The 16,238-nt window shown below is 41.7% G+C and overlaps 3 protein-coding genes across 12 annotated transcripts in view; all 3 read right to left on the bottom strand.

The window, feature by feature from the left end:
• Window positions 1–16,238, bottom strand: part of LOC130033109 (protocadherin alpha-1-like) — a 223,822-nt gene that overhangs the window by 89,695 nt on the left and 117,889 nt on the right.
• Window positions 1–16,238, bottom strand: part of LOC130033107 (protocadherin alpha-C2) — a 243,894-nt gene that overhangs the window by 122,126 nt on the left and 105,530 nt on the right. The window lies entirely within an intron of this gene.
• The window catches only part of LOC130033108 (protocadherin alpha-3-like), a 202,149-nt gene that overhangs the window by 89,699 nt on the left and 96,212 nt on the right, over window positions 1–16,238 (bottom strand).

Genomic DNA, 16,238 nt, shown 5'->3' with positions numbered 1-16,238 from the left:
CAATTAAAAATTAACAATGAATAAGGTATTAATGGTACTTCATCAATGATCCATGTGATTCAGAGCAAAGTCTATTTGTACTTCTGTCTCCTTACCTATAAAAAATAATACAACAAAGTACACTTCATTAGGGTTTTGTGAGGAACAAATGAAATAAATATGAAAAAATAAAATAAATCTCAGTGAGCACTTTGGTCAAGTGTCCAAGCACTACAGTTGTATATGCATGCAATCCCTGGTCATTGCAACAATATCAACAATGACAAAGGGAAGGGGAGGAGAGAAACAGAGAATTCAAAAACAGAAGAAATAAAAGGCATACACATAGGAAAGGAAACAGTAGAGAATCACTCTATAATCTTGAACAGAATCAAGTCCTAAAGATTTCCATCAAAAATAAAACCTGGCCAGGGAGATATCTCATAAGTCAGGGCCCAGCAAACACCTCGGATGCACAAATACTGTAGGTTGATTCTTGATACCACTTGACCTAATGAGCACTGCAAGGCCCAGCACCTATATTCAAGCCATTAGACTGACCCATTTGGCCAAGTAATCCCAGAATTGGACCCAGGCCCCCCTGAGCACTGCTTTATAGTCTCCCCACCAAAAAACACCTATTAGAAGTAATAAATTTAAGTTTCAGGTTATAAAACCAAGAAATAAAATTCAGTTATTTTTATGTACTAGCAACTAATACCTGAAAACAAGAAAAATAATTTGTTAGTTGCAATAAGTAACAAAAAATCCTTAGGAATAAATTTAACCAATAAAATTAGACTATGAACCAGAGATTATATATAATATAACAATAAAATTGAATGATGATGATTTATGATGAATAAAACTGAAGATACGGGCCAAAGATATAGTAAGGTGAGTAAGGAGCTTGCCAACACATGTCTGACCTGGTTTCAATTCCCAGGACCACATATGATCCCCTGAGCCCTGTCAGGAAGTGGCCCCTGAGCATAGAGCCAGTAGTAAGCCTGAGCACCACCAGGGTGTCCCCCATCCCCCCCAAAAAACAAACAATAAATTAAATTGAAAACAAAGAACTAAAAATGCATCCCATGTTCATTAATCAGAAGAGTTAGTATAGTGAAAGTGTCCTTAATACTCAAAGTCATATATAAATTCAGTGCAATTCCTAACAAAATTCCAACAGTATTTTTCACGGAACTAGGAAAAACAAACCTGAAATTTGTATAAAACTATGAGACTCCAAATAGTCAAAGCAGTCTCCAGAAACGAAAAATAAAGCTGGAAGCATCATGCTCTCTTGTTTAAAACTGTAATATAAAAAATAAACCTACTGATCTACCATTAACTAATATTTGACAAAGAACTAAGAATGTTAGTGGGAAAAGGATAGTCTCTTCAATAAATGGCGATGGGGAAATTTGTTATGGAAAAGAAATAAAGAATTCACTTAATCACTACTTACACCATGCATAAAATTATGAAATAATGTGATACTTTAAAAATAAATTTTCTGGAATAAAACATAATTAAATCACTCTTTCCTATGCTTTGCATTCTAGAGTTCCAAACCTGATGCCACACAAGCTAGGTCCCCCAAGCACTGCCAGGAACAATCCCTAAGCACCAGTTAGTGTAAACCAGAAATAAAATCCTCATTAACTTGAACTTAACAATGATTTTAATACAAAATACCAAAAGTACAAGCAATGAAAAATCAACAAGAGAGTCTCTATCAAACAACAACAACAACCAAAATCACAGTAAAAAAAAGGCAAAAACAAAATGAAGGGTAACTAATAGAAAGCAGAAATAATTTTCAGATCATATGGCTGGAGCGATAGCACAGCGGTAGGGCGTTTGCCTTGCACGCAGCCAACATGGCCGACCCGAGTTCGATTCCTCCACCCCTCTCGGAGAGCCCGGCAAGCTACCAATAGTATCTCGCCCGCTCGGCAGGGCCTGGCAAGCTCTGACGCATTCGATATGCCAGACACAGTAACAACAAAGTCTCCAATGGAGACATTACTGGGCGCACTCGAGAAAATCAATGATCAACGGGAGGGCCTTTACCTTTACCTTTATGTCTGATAAGGGGGTTACTATCAGAATATGTGGAGAATCATAAAATTAAAAAAATACATGTAGTTTGAAGCTAATGGTATCTTCAAAGATGCCACGCCACTGGCCGAGCAAGTGAAAACAGAGATAGATAAATGGGACTATCTTAAACTAAGAAGCTTCTGCACCTCCAAAGAAACAGTGACCAAAATACAAAGACAGTCTACAGAATGGGAAAGGATATTCACCGAATACACATCTGACAAGGGGTTGATATCCAGGATATACAAAATACTGGTTAAACTCCACAAGAAGAAAACATCCAACCCCATCCAAAAATGGGGCAATGAAATGAACAGAAACTTTCTCAAAGAAGAAATCCGAATGGCAAAAAAGCACATGAGAAAATGCTCTACATCATTAATCATCAGGGAGATGCAGATCAAAACCACAATGAGATACCATCTCACACCTCAGAGACTGGCCCACATCCAAAAGAACAAAAGCAACCGATGCTGGCGTGGATGTGGCGAGAAAGGGACACTCCTTCACTGTTGGTGGGAATGTCCATTGGTTCAGCCCTTCTGGAAAACAGTATGGACGATTCTCAAAAAATTAGAAATTGAGCTCCCATTTGACCCAGCAATACCATTCCTGGGAATATATCCCAGAGAGGCAAAAATGTATATTCGAAGTGACATCTGCACTTGTTTGTTCATTGCAGCACTCTTTACAATAGCCAGAAACTGGAAGAAACCTGAATGCCCAAGAACAGATGACTGGTTAAAGAAACTTTGGTACATCTACACAATGGAGTACTATGTAGCTCTTAGAAAAGATGAAGTCATGAAATTTACATACAAGTGGTACAATATGGAAAGTATCATGCTAAGCGAAATGAGTCAGAAAGAGAGGGATAGACATAGAAAGATTGCATTCATCTGGGGGATATAAAGTAACAAAGTATGAGATTAATACCCAAGAATAGCTGAGATCAGCACCAGGAGGATTACTCCATAACTTAGAGGCCAGCCGGGTATCCTAGAGGAAAGGGCTGTTCAGATAGAGAAGGGAGCACCAAATAAAGGATGTTTGGAGGATCCTCCCAGGAGGGGAGATGCATGTCGAAAGTAGACTATGGACTGAACATGTTTGCCACTCAATGCCTCTTTTGCAGACCACAACACCCAAAAGGAGAGAGAGAACACAGGGGATTGCCCTGCCACAGAGACAGGGGGGATGGGGGGATGGGGGTGGGAGGGATATTATCCATGGTGGTGGAAAATGGGCACTGGTGGAGGGATGGGTATCTGATCATTGTATAATTGAAACCAAAGCACAAAAAATTGTAAATCTACAACTTTAAAAAAAATAAAATAAAATAAAGGGGAAAAAAAATGAAAAAAAATACATGTAGTAAAAAACCCAGAAAACAAAAATACAATCCAAATAAAAACTGGACAGAGGGGCTGGAATGACAGTACAATGGGCAAGGCACTTGCCTTGCATAAAGCTGACCCAGGTTTGGTTCCCAAAACCCAATAAGTATCCCAAGCCTCACCAGGAACGACTCCTGAGCACAGAACCAGAAGTAAACCCTAAGCACAGCTGGGCATGTCTTAGCTCCTCTCCCCCCAAAAGTAAACAAAGCATAAATGACTTGAAGGACACTAACAAACAATAAAGGATGTTAGGGGAGAAAAATATATTTGAAAACTATGGCTGACATTTCCCCAACTTTGATGAAACTTATAAATTCAGAGATCCAAGAAGATCAAGAACTTTTAAATTGAAGGAAATAAAGAAAACCCAATAAAAGGATCATAATTGAACCACAAGTCAGTGACTTAAAAGGAAAATTTTAAAAGCAACTGAAATGAAAGGCTTGGTGAAAATGTGCATACAGAACACAAATATAAGATTAAGAGAAAAATTATCATAGGAAACTATGAAAGTCAGAAGACAATGGAATGACAACATTTTTTAAAAACTCAACCCATATCAAATAAAAATTATTTAAAAAATATCATGAAGTGAATACCCTGGAGAGATGATAGAGTGGGTAAAGCACTTGCCTTGAATACAACCTATCTGGGTTTGATCCCAGACACCACATGTGGTTCCCTGAGGACTGACAGGAGTAAGCCCTGAACACAGATGGTTGTGCCCAAAAATCCAAAAACAAAATAAAAACAAAACAAAAGATAAATGGAATAGATTTTTCTCCAACAAAAGCTGAGTGAATTTGCTGTCAGAAGGTATGTACTACAAGAAGTATTTCAGAAAGGTTTTCAAGCCAGAGAGCTCAATAAGCTGGACTGCTTGTTCAACATGCAAGAGATCTGAGTTTGGTCCCTGAGAAACACAAGTAGCAACTCCTGAGCAAAGAGCTAGGAATAGCCCTGAGCACCACCTGGTGTGATCCAAAAAAAAGGAGAAGAAAGGAAAAGAAAAAATTTTAAACTAAAAAAAAAGAATACTAGGCTAAAATTATTATTTATACAGAGATTTTTATATATCTACACATATGAAAATTTATATAGAATTCATTTACATATTTGCATATTCTTCTGTATGCGTGCCATACAGGGCACTTGATAAATGTTTGCCAAATATTTTAATGAGTGAGTGAATGTTCAAAGAGTTATGGAGTGAAGAGACTATCATTTACTGTTGGTGAGAATGTAAACTGTTCAGGAGCATGGAGATTTCAAATGAAAATTAAAATAGAATTATCATCTGAAGCGATTCCACTACTAGTTATCAATCCAAAGAACACAAAACTAATTTGGAAAAATAAATATGTATACCTATGCTCAGCCAAGATCTGGAAAAACCCAAGAGCAACAGAACAGGTGAGTAGGTAAATAAAGTGTGATATATATACATATGTATATATATTATATATATATACACATATTCAGTGAAGTACAAATTAGCTAAAAGCAGGGATGATATCTTGCCTTTTGCTAGATTCATGGATGGAACTGGGGGAGTGGCAAATTAAGTAAAATAAGGAAAAGGACAAATAACAAAATATCTTACCTGTGCATAATTTTTAAAGAAAGTAAGGAAAAAGACAATATCCACAAAATGAGATTAGCAAAATGGGGGAAGTGGCCTGAAAGGACCCAACAGACCGTAGTGGAGAGGAACTGGTACTTCAGTGCTGGGCATAGGGTTATGATATGGAACTCCCGTAACATAGTAATAAAGACATATATAATCTTTCTAAATGCCTAAAGTTCTCATAAAGGAGGATTTCTTGTAAAGGTAAGACAATAAATGTGTTTTTAACAATTAAGAAAACATTATTTAACAATTAGGAAAACATTATGAAAATTATTAGTGGTATGAAAAATGGGCTGGAGCGATAGCACAGCGGGTAAGGGTGTTTGCCTTGCACGTGGCCGACCTGGGTTCAATTCTTCTGCCCCTCTCCGAAAGCCAGATCGAGAGTATCTCACCTGCATGGCAAAGCCTGGCAAGCTACATGTGATGTATTCAATAAGCCAAAAAAGTAACAACAAGTCTCACAATTTGTTGTGAGACATTACAGGTGCCCACTCGAGCAAAATCGATGAACAAGAGGGAGGGGGAGAACAGTGTTATGAAAAATGCACAAACAAAAATGATTAAAACCCTAATTCAGTAACATTCAACCAAAACTAAAAATATTAGAAAACTCTGAGGAAGACGAAACGAATATCTGAAATTTTAAAAACTCACGTCTTTCAAAAGTTCTGAAACTCCTTCTGTTTCATCAGTTCTTTCTGTAGAATTCAGTACTGGAGGCAGGCAGGGGCTGAAGGCCATGAGGTCAGTCTTGGGCGGTGCCTCCCCAGAGCACACCCTCTGCCGCCTCTGCTGCGAGTGTGACCAGCTCCCCACCGCGCTCGGCCTCACCAGCGCGGCCTTCCCCGCCGCACACGCCGCCTCGCGGGCCGGCGCCGAGCAGCGCAGCGCCGTGTACAGCAGCAGCGTGAGTACCAGCAGGCTAGACACGGCGCAGATGGCCACGATCAGGTACACGTTCACGTCCACCAGCGCCGCGCCGGGGCCCACAGCCGCCGCCGCCGCGCCCGCCAACGCTGCCCGCGACGACGCCTTGGGCGCCTGGCCGCTCTCCACCAGCGACAGGAGCACGGTGGCCGTGGCCGTGAGCGCCGGCTCGCCGTGGTCCTTCACCAGCACCAGCAGGCGCTGGCGCGCCGCGTCCGCCTCGTCCAGGCCGCGCGTCGTGCTGATCTCGCCCGTGTACAGCCCCACGCGGAACGGGCTGCGCGCGCCGCCCGCCGCCGGCGCCAGCTCGTACGACAGCCACGCGTTGTAGCCCGAGTCGGCGTCCACGGCGCGTACCTTCGCCACCACGTGGCCCGCGCCCACCGAGCGCGACACAAGCTCGCTGCGCGCGCCCCCCAGCGAGCCTGCGCCCGCGCCCATGGGCAGCAGCGCGGGCGCATTGTCATTGTCGTCCAGCACGAACACCTGCAGCGTCACGTTGCTGCCCAGCGGCGGCACGCCCGCGTCGCGCGCGCTCACCTGGAAGCGCAGCAGCTCCAGCTCCTCGTGGTCCAGCGGCTGCAGCGCGAACACCTTGCCGCTCTCCGCGTGCACAGACACGTAGCTCGAAAGCAGCCGCTCGCCCACCCGCCGCTCCACCAGCGAGTACGACACGCGCGCGTTGTCCTGCGCGTCCGCGTCGTGCGCTGACACCGTGAAGATGTGGCGGCCAGGCGCGTTGTTCTCCTTCACGAACACCGTGTACTCGGGCTGCGCAAATGCGGGCGCGTTGTCGTTAACGTCGGACACCTCCACAGACACGCTGGCCGTGGCCCATAGCGGGGGCGAGCCCCCGTCACGCGCGATCACCACCACCTGGTAGTTGGACACGCTCTCACGGTCCAGAGCGCTGTCCAGCACCAGTGAATAGCGGTTCTTGAAGTTGGACACCAGCTTGAATGGAACGTTGTTTGTTACTGAGCAAGTCACCTGTGCATTGGCACCGGAGTCTTGATCAGACACGCTGATGAGTGCAATAACGGTGCCTATGGGAGCATCTTCTCCAACTGGGAGCGACAGAGATGTGATGGTAACTTCTGGGGAGTTGTCATTTATATCGAGTATTTCTACTAAAACGGTACAATGACCCACCATTGGAATATTCCCTTTGTCTACTGCTTCCACGGATATTTCATACAATTTCTTCTCTTCAAAATCCAATTTAGTTTTTGTTCTAATTTCTCCAGATTCGGTATTTATGACAAAGGCAGATGACACAGTTGATGGTACAGGACTTCTAAAAGAGTAGATTATATCTCCATTTGCGCCATCATCTGGGTCTGTGGCATTTAGCTTTATTACTAATGTACCAATAAATGAGTTCTCTGGTATCCTCATTTTATAAATAAACTGGTCAAATTCTGGGGCATTGTCATTCACATCCAGGACAGTGATCAACAGCTCCATAGTGCCGGTCAACTCTGGTTTACCTCCATCACTGGCTGTCAATAACAAACTGTGCTCCTGAATTTCCTCTCTGTCCAAGGATTTCCTCAAAACAAGTGATAGTGCAGATGTTTGTTCACGATTATTTTGCGTGTCCAAAGCAAAATACTCGTTATGATTTATTCTGTAGGTCAAGGCAGAGTTTACTCCAATATCTGCATCAGATGCGCCATCTAGTGGAAACCTAGTCTCCGGCGGTCTCAACTCTGGAATGATGATTCTTTTCTTACTTTCCGCGAACACCGGCGGATTGTCGTTAATGTCCTTCACTTCCACCTCCACGTAGAAAACCTGCAGCGGCCGGTCCACGATCACCTCCAGGTGGAGACTGCACTCCGCGTTCTGCCCGCATAGCTCCTCGCGGTCGATCCGAGAATTCACAAACAAAATGCCATTCTGCAGATTTACCTCCAGAAGGTCCCCGCGGTCCTTGGACGCCACCCGGAACAGGCGTGGCACCAGCTCCGCCAGCTCCAGCCCCAGGTCCTGGGCGATGCGGCCCACGAACGTGCCGTGTTTGGCCTCCTCGGGGACTGAGTAGTGGACCTGGCCGCTCCCTGCCTCCCAGGATGCGAGGAGAAGAGAGAGCAGCAGGAACCGGGTTCCTGGGCCGCTTTGACCAAAAAATAGCATAGTACTTCCAAAAGACTTCAGAGGTATCCTTAGTATATAAAATACCTTACCTCAAGGTGCTTCTTAAATTCCGAATTTATGACTGTCTATTGCTGAAGGATTCGCTAGAGATACCCACTAGTACCAGTTATTCTCTGGACCAACCCGAGGCACCTTCTTCCGGGAAACATCCTCAGTGAAGAGCGACACCATGCGCACGAATGTGGAAGTGCAAACAAGGCAACTTTTTCGGTTCATACTCGGTTTCTTTCTTGCATTTCAAGTTCCACTAAAAATATGTAACTGAACACTAAATTCTTATTTCCAAAATTTCCCCCAAATTTTATTTATTTATTTATTATTTTGACAACAATGAGTGCTCGCTGACAACCGGACAAGTTTTATTTGTCCACAAATGTATTTTTACAACTTGTAAGACTTCCATGCAGAATATTTGAAGAGGGGGAGATATTCTGCAATTCCTTTTGGAAATCACCTCTGGTTAGGTATAGCCTTGTATTTTTATGTAGGAGTATTGCTATTTATTCAGCCACTGAATTGGGCATGAACTCCACCTTACTTTTTTCATAATTTTATTTATGTATTTATTGAATCACTGTGGGAAAAGTTACAAAGCTTTCAGGTTTAAGTCTTGGTCATACAATAATCAAACACCTTACCCTTCACCAGTACTCATTTTTCACCACCAAGAACCTCAATATACCCCCCTCCCACCCCTCCCAATGCCTGTGAGGCAGATGATTTCTACTTAACTCTTCTCTACATTGATTACATTCATTATTTCAACAAAAGGTGCACCATTATTGTTTAGAATTCCGCCCCCAACAATCAGAATTGCTGAAAAGGCATTGTGAAATACTTTGTTTTCTATAGCCGGTTATGGGAATCATATAATGATTTTGGATTTTTGCGAAGAGCCAGATAATTATGAGATTGGTTTCTGTGCATCTGGTGTTATGGCTGTGCCGGAGAGCCACTCGTGGGGGGCAACTCGTGACCTCGGTAGGGCGTGAAGGACGAGCCAGTACCGTCCCCCTTCCCATGAGACTGCAGTTGCCTTGTCCCCGCTGGTTCAGATCTGGCTTTCCTATAAGCTCTGAGGCGATGGCCACCTTGCTGCTGAGGAGGGGGGAAGGCGGAAGGGAGCAACACCCTTTCCCTCCCAGGAAGGCATGGCACCATAGTTTAATGCACAGAGCATTCACTTTTCTGCCATAAGCTGCCGGGCTCTGGACTAAGTTCTTTTGCCTCTGGATAGCCTTGTATGTTTTAATGTAAACGACCTTCTCCAGTGTTAATTTTAAGACCTGCTCACACAATAGCCATTGACTTCAAATGGAAACACAACCATCACATAAGAATAAAAAGATGAAGGTGGAAAATATTGCTAAGTGACTTGTCAGTTTTTAAAGAAATACACTATGTATTTATAAATTACCCCCAGACAAATTGAAATGCTTATAAAATATTTGGGATTAAGGAAAGTGCCCAGTCAATGTTCACAAGGGTTTTAAATGTGAGTGTGTGTGTGTGAGAGAGAGAGAGAGAGAGAGAGAGAGTATATAAGCAATTATTTGAATTGGTTAAATATTGCAATGCTTAGAGTTTTGTATTTGGGAATGGAGCAATAGTACAGCAGGTAGGGTGATTACCTTGTTGCATGCAGCCAACCCGGGTTTGATTTCTGCCACCTCTTATGATTTCCCCCCTCCCAACCCACCAGGAGTGACCCCTGAGTGCAGAGCCAGGAGTAAGCTCTGAGCACAGTTGGGTGTACCACCAAAACAAAGCAAAATAAACAAAAGGTCCTAGATTTTATCTAGGTTTTTGTTTGCTTGTTTCTGTTTTTGTTCTGGGTCACACCAGGAACTGCTATCAGGCTACTTCCAGCCCATGGGACTCAGCAGACTGGTCAGGTGCTAGAGAGCCAAGCTGGGGCTTCTGCATGAAAACAACCCACTCCAATCCTTTTAGGCATATACCCAGTCCCTGGATTCTCTCTGTATAAAAATACCTAGTATCTGTAACCTATATAATTTCATTTATCACTAATGAGTTAAACTTTAATCTTCACTTCCTCATACCACAAGTCACTTCACCACATAAACTGAGTCTAAGTCTCTAAGCAATAACATGTGGGCACAAATGTTAATATATCTTTAGCAAATAGGGAAGGGAAAGAATCCTACTTTTATCTCTTGCTATAACTATTTTTACTGAAGAAAAATGTTGTAAGGCAAAAAAAGTAGCATAGCTTCAATAATTCCCACACCTGTTTTGTGCACAGCTACATAGGAAATAACAGTTGGGTTATTTCTACATCTTTGTTCCCCTGTAAAAAGTTGAATGACATAGTATTATCCCATTAATATGGATTTACACTTATAATTAAAATAGTTCCTTGAGTCTATCAGGCCCTACCTTTCTAACTTTTCCACCTAACCTAAACTATCTAGTCAACAATTCAATATGCCCTTCCAGATGCCCTAGAATCATCTACTTATTTATTTTTCTTTAGCTTACAAAATACAACCTTACTTTCCATTTCTCCATTCTTCCTACTGAATTCCTTAATATAAAGCAGCTACTCAACCACAGAATTAAATATTCTTTACAAGTTTATTCTCACCTTTACCTTGACTTCTTAAATTAATTCTTCCCTTCTTTCCAGAAAGTTTTCTATATTTTCTTCCCTTCTACGTTGATTTCCAATCTCTTTGTCACCACCTGATTCTAAGATGATTTTCACAGAGAGGTAAGTCATCAAATAGGAACCCAGTGGTTACACTTTTTTTACATTCTCTATTTTTCAGTTCCCTAAGGAAAATAATTGGTATTTACTTGATTTTGTTCCCAGGTACTAGAAAAACTTTCAAACATCTCTAACTAAAATTATATATGTACATAAGTGTTTGTATATGGATAGACATAATTTATTACTTGTAAAATTTAAAGCCTATTGTATTTAATTAGTAATACTGAGAGGGGCTGGAGCAATAGCACAGCGGGTAGGGTGTTTGCCTTGCACGCAGCCAACCCAGGTTCAATTCCCAGCATCCCATATGGTCCCTTGAGAACAGCCAGCGGTAATTCCTGGGTGCAGAGCCAGGAGTAACCCCTGTGAATCACCAGGTATGACCCAAAAAGCAAAAAAAAAAGAATATTGAAAGTATTGTCCTGGATTATTCAGGTAGGTGTTGATTGCAATCACAAGACTCCCTATATAACAAACATGAAAACAAAGGCAGCTATGTGATCATGGATGCAGAGATTGAGGGATGTAGCCACAAGCCAAACAAAGCTAACAGCCATCAGGAGCTGGAAGAGTAGTAGATTTTCTCCTTGCACCTCAGCAGTCAATAATTTAATTTTGGACTTCTGTTTTCCAAAATTGTGAGAAAATAAAATGTTTTAAGCCACTCAAATTTCAGTAATTTATTATGGCAGCAACTATATTCTTTGTTAAGATATATTGCTTTCCATTTGTCAGTCTCTCCTTTGGTGATTTCATCTGGTCAGGGATTAATTTTTTCCCAAGCTAATTACTCCCAAATCTACATCTCTAAGCTCTTCTGAGTCCCACACCCAACTTTCCAATTTTAATGTTCTTCCTAGAAACATAAGTAATATTTTATTCAATTTTTCTCTCCACTAAAAACACTAACCCACACACAAAATTTTTTATTACTCAGTATGCATTTTAGTTCATGAAGTCTCATCTTCTGGGTGACTAAAGTAAAAATGTCTGCCATCTGCTACTTTCATTTTTCTCTTATTTACATTGGGTTACACTTACTTGACTCCTTTGACTTGTCAATGACTCTCATATGTATTTACTTTGATCCCTTTTAGTAATAGTACAGTGGTTAGGGTGCTTGTCTTGCATGAAACCAAACTGATGACATATACAGTCCCCCATGCACCACCAGTGGTCATCCCTGAGTACAGAATCAGGAATAAGTACTGAGCACTGCCAGGTGGCACCCAAAAAACAGTATTTACTAGTTTTTCTACCTTGAAACTCTCCCTACATATCCTTCAAATATACATTTACTATTCAAGTTCTACTAATTTAGTCGTACTTCTTTCACTATCTGTAATAATGTCCAATTTAAATGTTATATATTTTTCAAGATATTCATCATGAAATACTTTCTAATTTCTAGATCCCACCTCTGCTTATAACATGTAAGAGGAACAGTAAGCAAATTCTTACCATCAATATGAAATCTTATTATAAAATCAATACCATATATTTAGTAAAAGAGATTTAACATTTTTATTCCATATTCTAAAATGAAAGGAAGACCTCCAGAACCAGCCACCACCATGCTGAGACCACTCTCCACATGCATGAAGGTATTACTATTCAAGTTCTCCTATGGCAGAGGAACAAAGGCATGCAGGTCCCGGGGCTGTGATCTCCAAGCCTGCTCGGATCAGGGATGAGCATCCTCCACCCAGATCCTCCATCTTCCAGTAGGCAGGGGTCACACCCACCAACTGGCCCCCTGGTACCGTGTAATCCCATCAACGGCCAAGACCCAGCTCCCGGAGTGTGTGGCCGCATTTGTGGCTGCGTGACATCTTATTATCTCATTCTTTGGACAATCTGGCAGGCTACCGAATGTTACCTGCCCACACGGCAGAGTCTGGCAAACTCCCCATGGCGTACCCAATATGCTAAATACCAGTAACAATGATGGGTCTCATTCTCCTAACCCTGAAAGAGCCTTGAATATGGCACTGTTTAAAATCTCAGGGCTAGGACGAAGGAGACGTTACTGGGCCTGCTCAAGGCAATCGATGAACAACAGGATGATTGTGATCGTGATTCTAAAATTAAAAGCGAAATTGCAAAAAATATGCAAAAATTAAGTTTATTTATTTTAAACTATCAATTAAAATATGTCATAAGTAGTTTATGACGATAGAATGGGTTATAATGATGTATGTGAATATTATACTTTAAATATATAGTATATTTTATGGAATGTTGTCAATGACGGCATCTTCCCATGTTGCCGCAATAGAGCCAAAGAGCTCCCAGTTGGTGGTTGTTCTGGGAGTCCTCTTCTTAAACCTTGCATTCTTTTCTCCTCGTTCTCTGAGGTACAATTTTGCACGAAGAAGACGGTGGTCTGATCCCGTTTGGAATTTTGGGACAACAGCAACATTGGTTAGGCAAAACCGCCGATTGAATATGATGTGGTCTATTTCATTGTGGAACTGTCCATCGGGAGACTCCCATGTCCAACGTTTAGATTCAGCCTTTTGGAATTGTGAGTTACCATGGAAGGTTTTGGTTGACTTGATGAACTCAGACAGTCTGTCACCCTGTTCATTCCATTCCAGGCCATGGGTTCCGATGTGGAGTTCATCGACTGATCTTCTTGGTCCTATCTTGGCTTAAAATCACCGACAATGATCTTGTAGAAGGTGTGATCTTCTTTATAGAACTTCTCCAGCTCCATGTAGAATTTCTCAGTTTCTCTTTCACCATAACTGGATGTTGGTGCATAGACAACAAAGATAGAAACTGCCGGTAGTGAGCCACATTTATTAAAGTGTAATGTGCACAACCTCCATGATTGTGCAAGGAGAGCCAAGAGAGAGATAAGCACAAAAAACCGTCTTTCTTCGAATACTCTTGAACTTATTCGCCAACGTGGCTTGGCACATGCCTCAGGCAACCACAAGCGAACATCCGAACTGGCAAAACAGTGCAGAGAAGCCATCAAGGATGACCTCAAAAACAGGAGAGCAGCAGTACTGGTAGATGCAGCAGAAGCTGGGAAAAACATTTGTAATGCCCGCCTGTCCTTCACCAACTACAAAACCAAGATGACTGCCATCCAACATCATGATGGATCTATCACATCTTCCAGAAGGGCAATGGAGAAGATTATTCATGACTTCTACTCAGATCTCTTTAATAGCCACATCCACTTGCCCACATACCACATACCACATGATGGATATGTCGTTCCCAATGTTCTCCCTTCCGAAATCCAACATGCCATCTCGTCGGTAAAGAAACAAAGAGCACCTGGCCCAGACAAGATCAGACCTGAACACCTGAAGAACTTACCATCAGTACTCATCAATACATTGGCTCAACTCTTCACACGCTACCTGTCTGAATGCAAGGTTCCAACCCAATGGAAAACCAGCAGGACTGTACTACTATACAAGAAAGGAGACATCCACGACATTGGCAACTATCGCCCAATCTGCCTATTGTCTGTCATCTACAAACTATTCACTCGAGTCATCCTGAATAGGATTAGCAGAACACTAGATGAAGGACAACCATATGAACAAGCTGGATTCCGAAAAGGATTCAGTACCATTGACCATATCCACACAATAACCAAGCTCATTGAGGTATCTTGGGAGTTCAAGATGCCGCTCTGTCTAACATTCATTGATTTAAAGAAGGCCTTTGATTCTGTTGAGACGGAAGCGGTCATGGAAGCCCTAGCCAATCAGGGCGTACAAACTCAATACATCAGGATCCTTCGTGAGCTCTATTGCGGATTCACTACCAAGATCTCACCATTCTACAAAGAAGTAATCATCCATATCAAGAGAGGGGTTCGGCAGGGTGATACCATTTCACCAAAACTCTTCAGTGCCACCCTCGAGAACATCATGCGACGACTGGAATGGGAAAACATGGGAGTGAAGATAGATGGTCAGCAACTACACCACCTCCGCTTTGCTGATGACATCGTTCTAATAACACCAAACATCAGCCAAGCGGCACAAATGCTGAACGACTTTGACCGTGAATGTGGAAAGGTCAGACTACAGCTAAATCTTATGAAGACAATGTTTATGAGAAACAGCCTTGTTCCTGACGCTCCATTCACTCTCAACGGAACCACCATCTCCGAATGCAACAGTTTTATATACCTAGGTCGAGAAATCAACATGATGAATGACCTGGCACCTGAGTTGCGCAGGAGGAAGAGAGCGGCTTGGAATGCCTTCAAGAGCATTGAAGAAATAACTAAAAGGACAAAGAACCTCCAGCTACGAGCACATCTCTTTGATTCCACTATTCTTCCTGCATTAACATATGCCTCAGAGACCTGGACCCTACGAAAACAGGATGAGAACGCTATTTGGGTCTCTCAAAGAGGAATCGAAAGAACTATGCTTGGAATATCACGATTCACTCAAATGAGAGATAGAATCCGAAGTTCTGATCTTCGTCAACCCTCAAGAATCAGGGACGCTATCTCATTTGCCAAGACATCAAAAATCAGATGGGCTGGACACATAATGAGGTTTACAGACAACCGTTGGAATAGAGCCATTACTGATTGGATTCCACGGGACATCAAAAGATCACGTGGACGCCCACCTATAAGATGGTCAGACTTCTTCGTCAAGACCCTAAATGATCGGTTTGAGGCTCTGCATGTTCCTAGAACGAACAGATACCATTGGGCTACGCTAGCACGCAACCGGGATGAATGGAGACGTTACTGGCACCTGCTCGAATAAATTGATGAATAACGGGGATTAAGTGATTAAGTGATTAAGTGATTTTATGGAAATAAGGATAGCAGCCAATTCACTTGAACAAAGTTACTCAGTGTGAACAGCAAAGGTGAAATATTTATAAATCATTTCTTAATCTATTATAGTACTTGGGAGAAGGTGACTGTTTGAAATTAGAATGAGTATTAAAAGTTAATTCATAAGTATAATTATATGAAGAGAAGTAAAGAAATAGATTTAAGGATATCTGGAAACTAACAGTGGTTCAAATTATCTGAAATTTTAAGTTAGAACATTAACGTTCTAAGAAACACAGACTAATTTCTAAAATGTAGTAATATTTTCCAAGGGAAATAATAAATATAATGGTTCTATTGTAACTCTATATCTCTTGTGCAAAATAGACAAAGTTTTGCAACAAAATAAAAATGACTAAAATCATAAAAGAGAGAATTTTCATAATAGAAAGATGCATTACAAATAAAAGAGGTAAACGTAACAATAACCGAACATATTCTTTTACTTATATATGTTTTTTAATT

The sequence above is a fragment of the Sorex fumeus genome, unplaced genomic scaffold, assembly GCF_029834395.1.
Source record: "Sorex fumeus unplaced genomic scaffold, SorFum_2.1 ptg000051l, whole genome shotgun sequence".
NCBI lineage: Eukaryota > Metazoa > Chordata > Mammalia > Eulipotyphla > Soricidae > Sorex > Sorex fumeus.
This window is presented reverse-complemented; position numbering and strand designations above follow the sequence as displayed.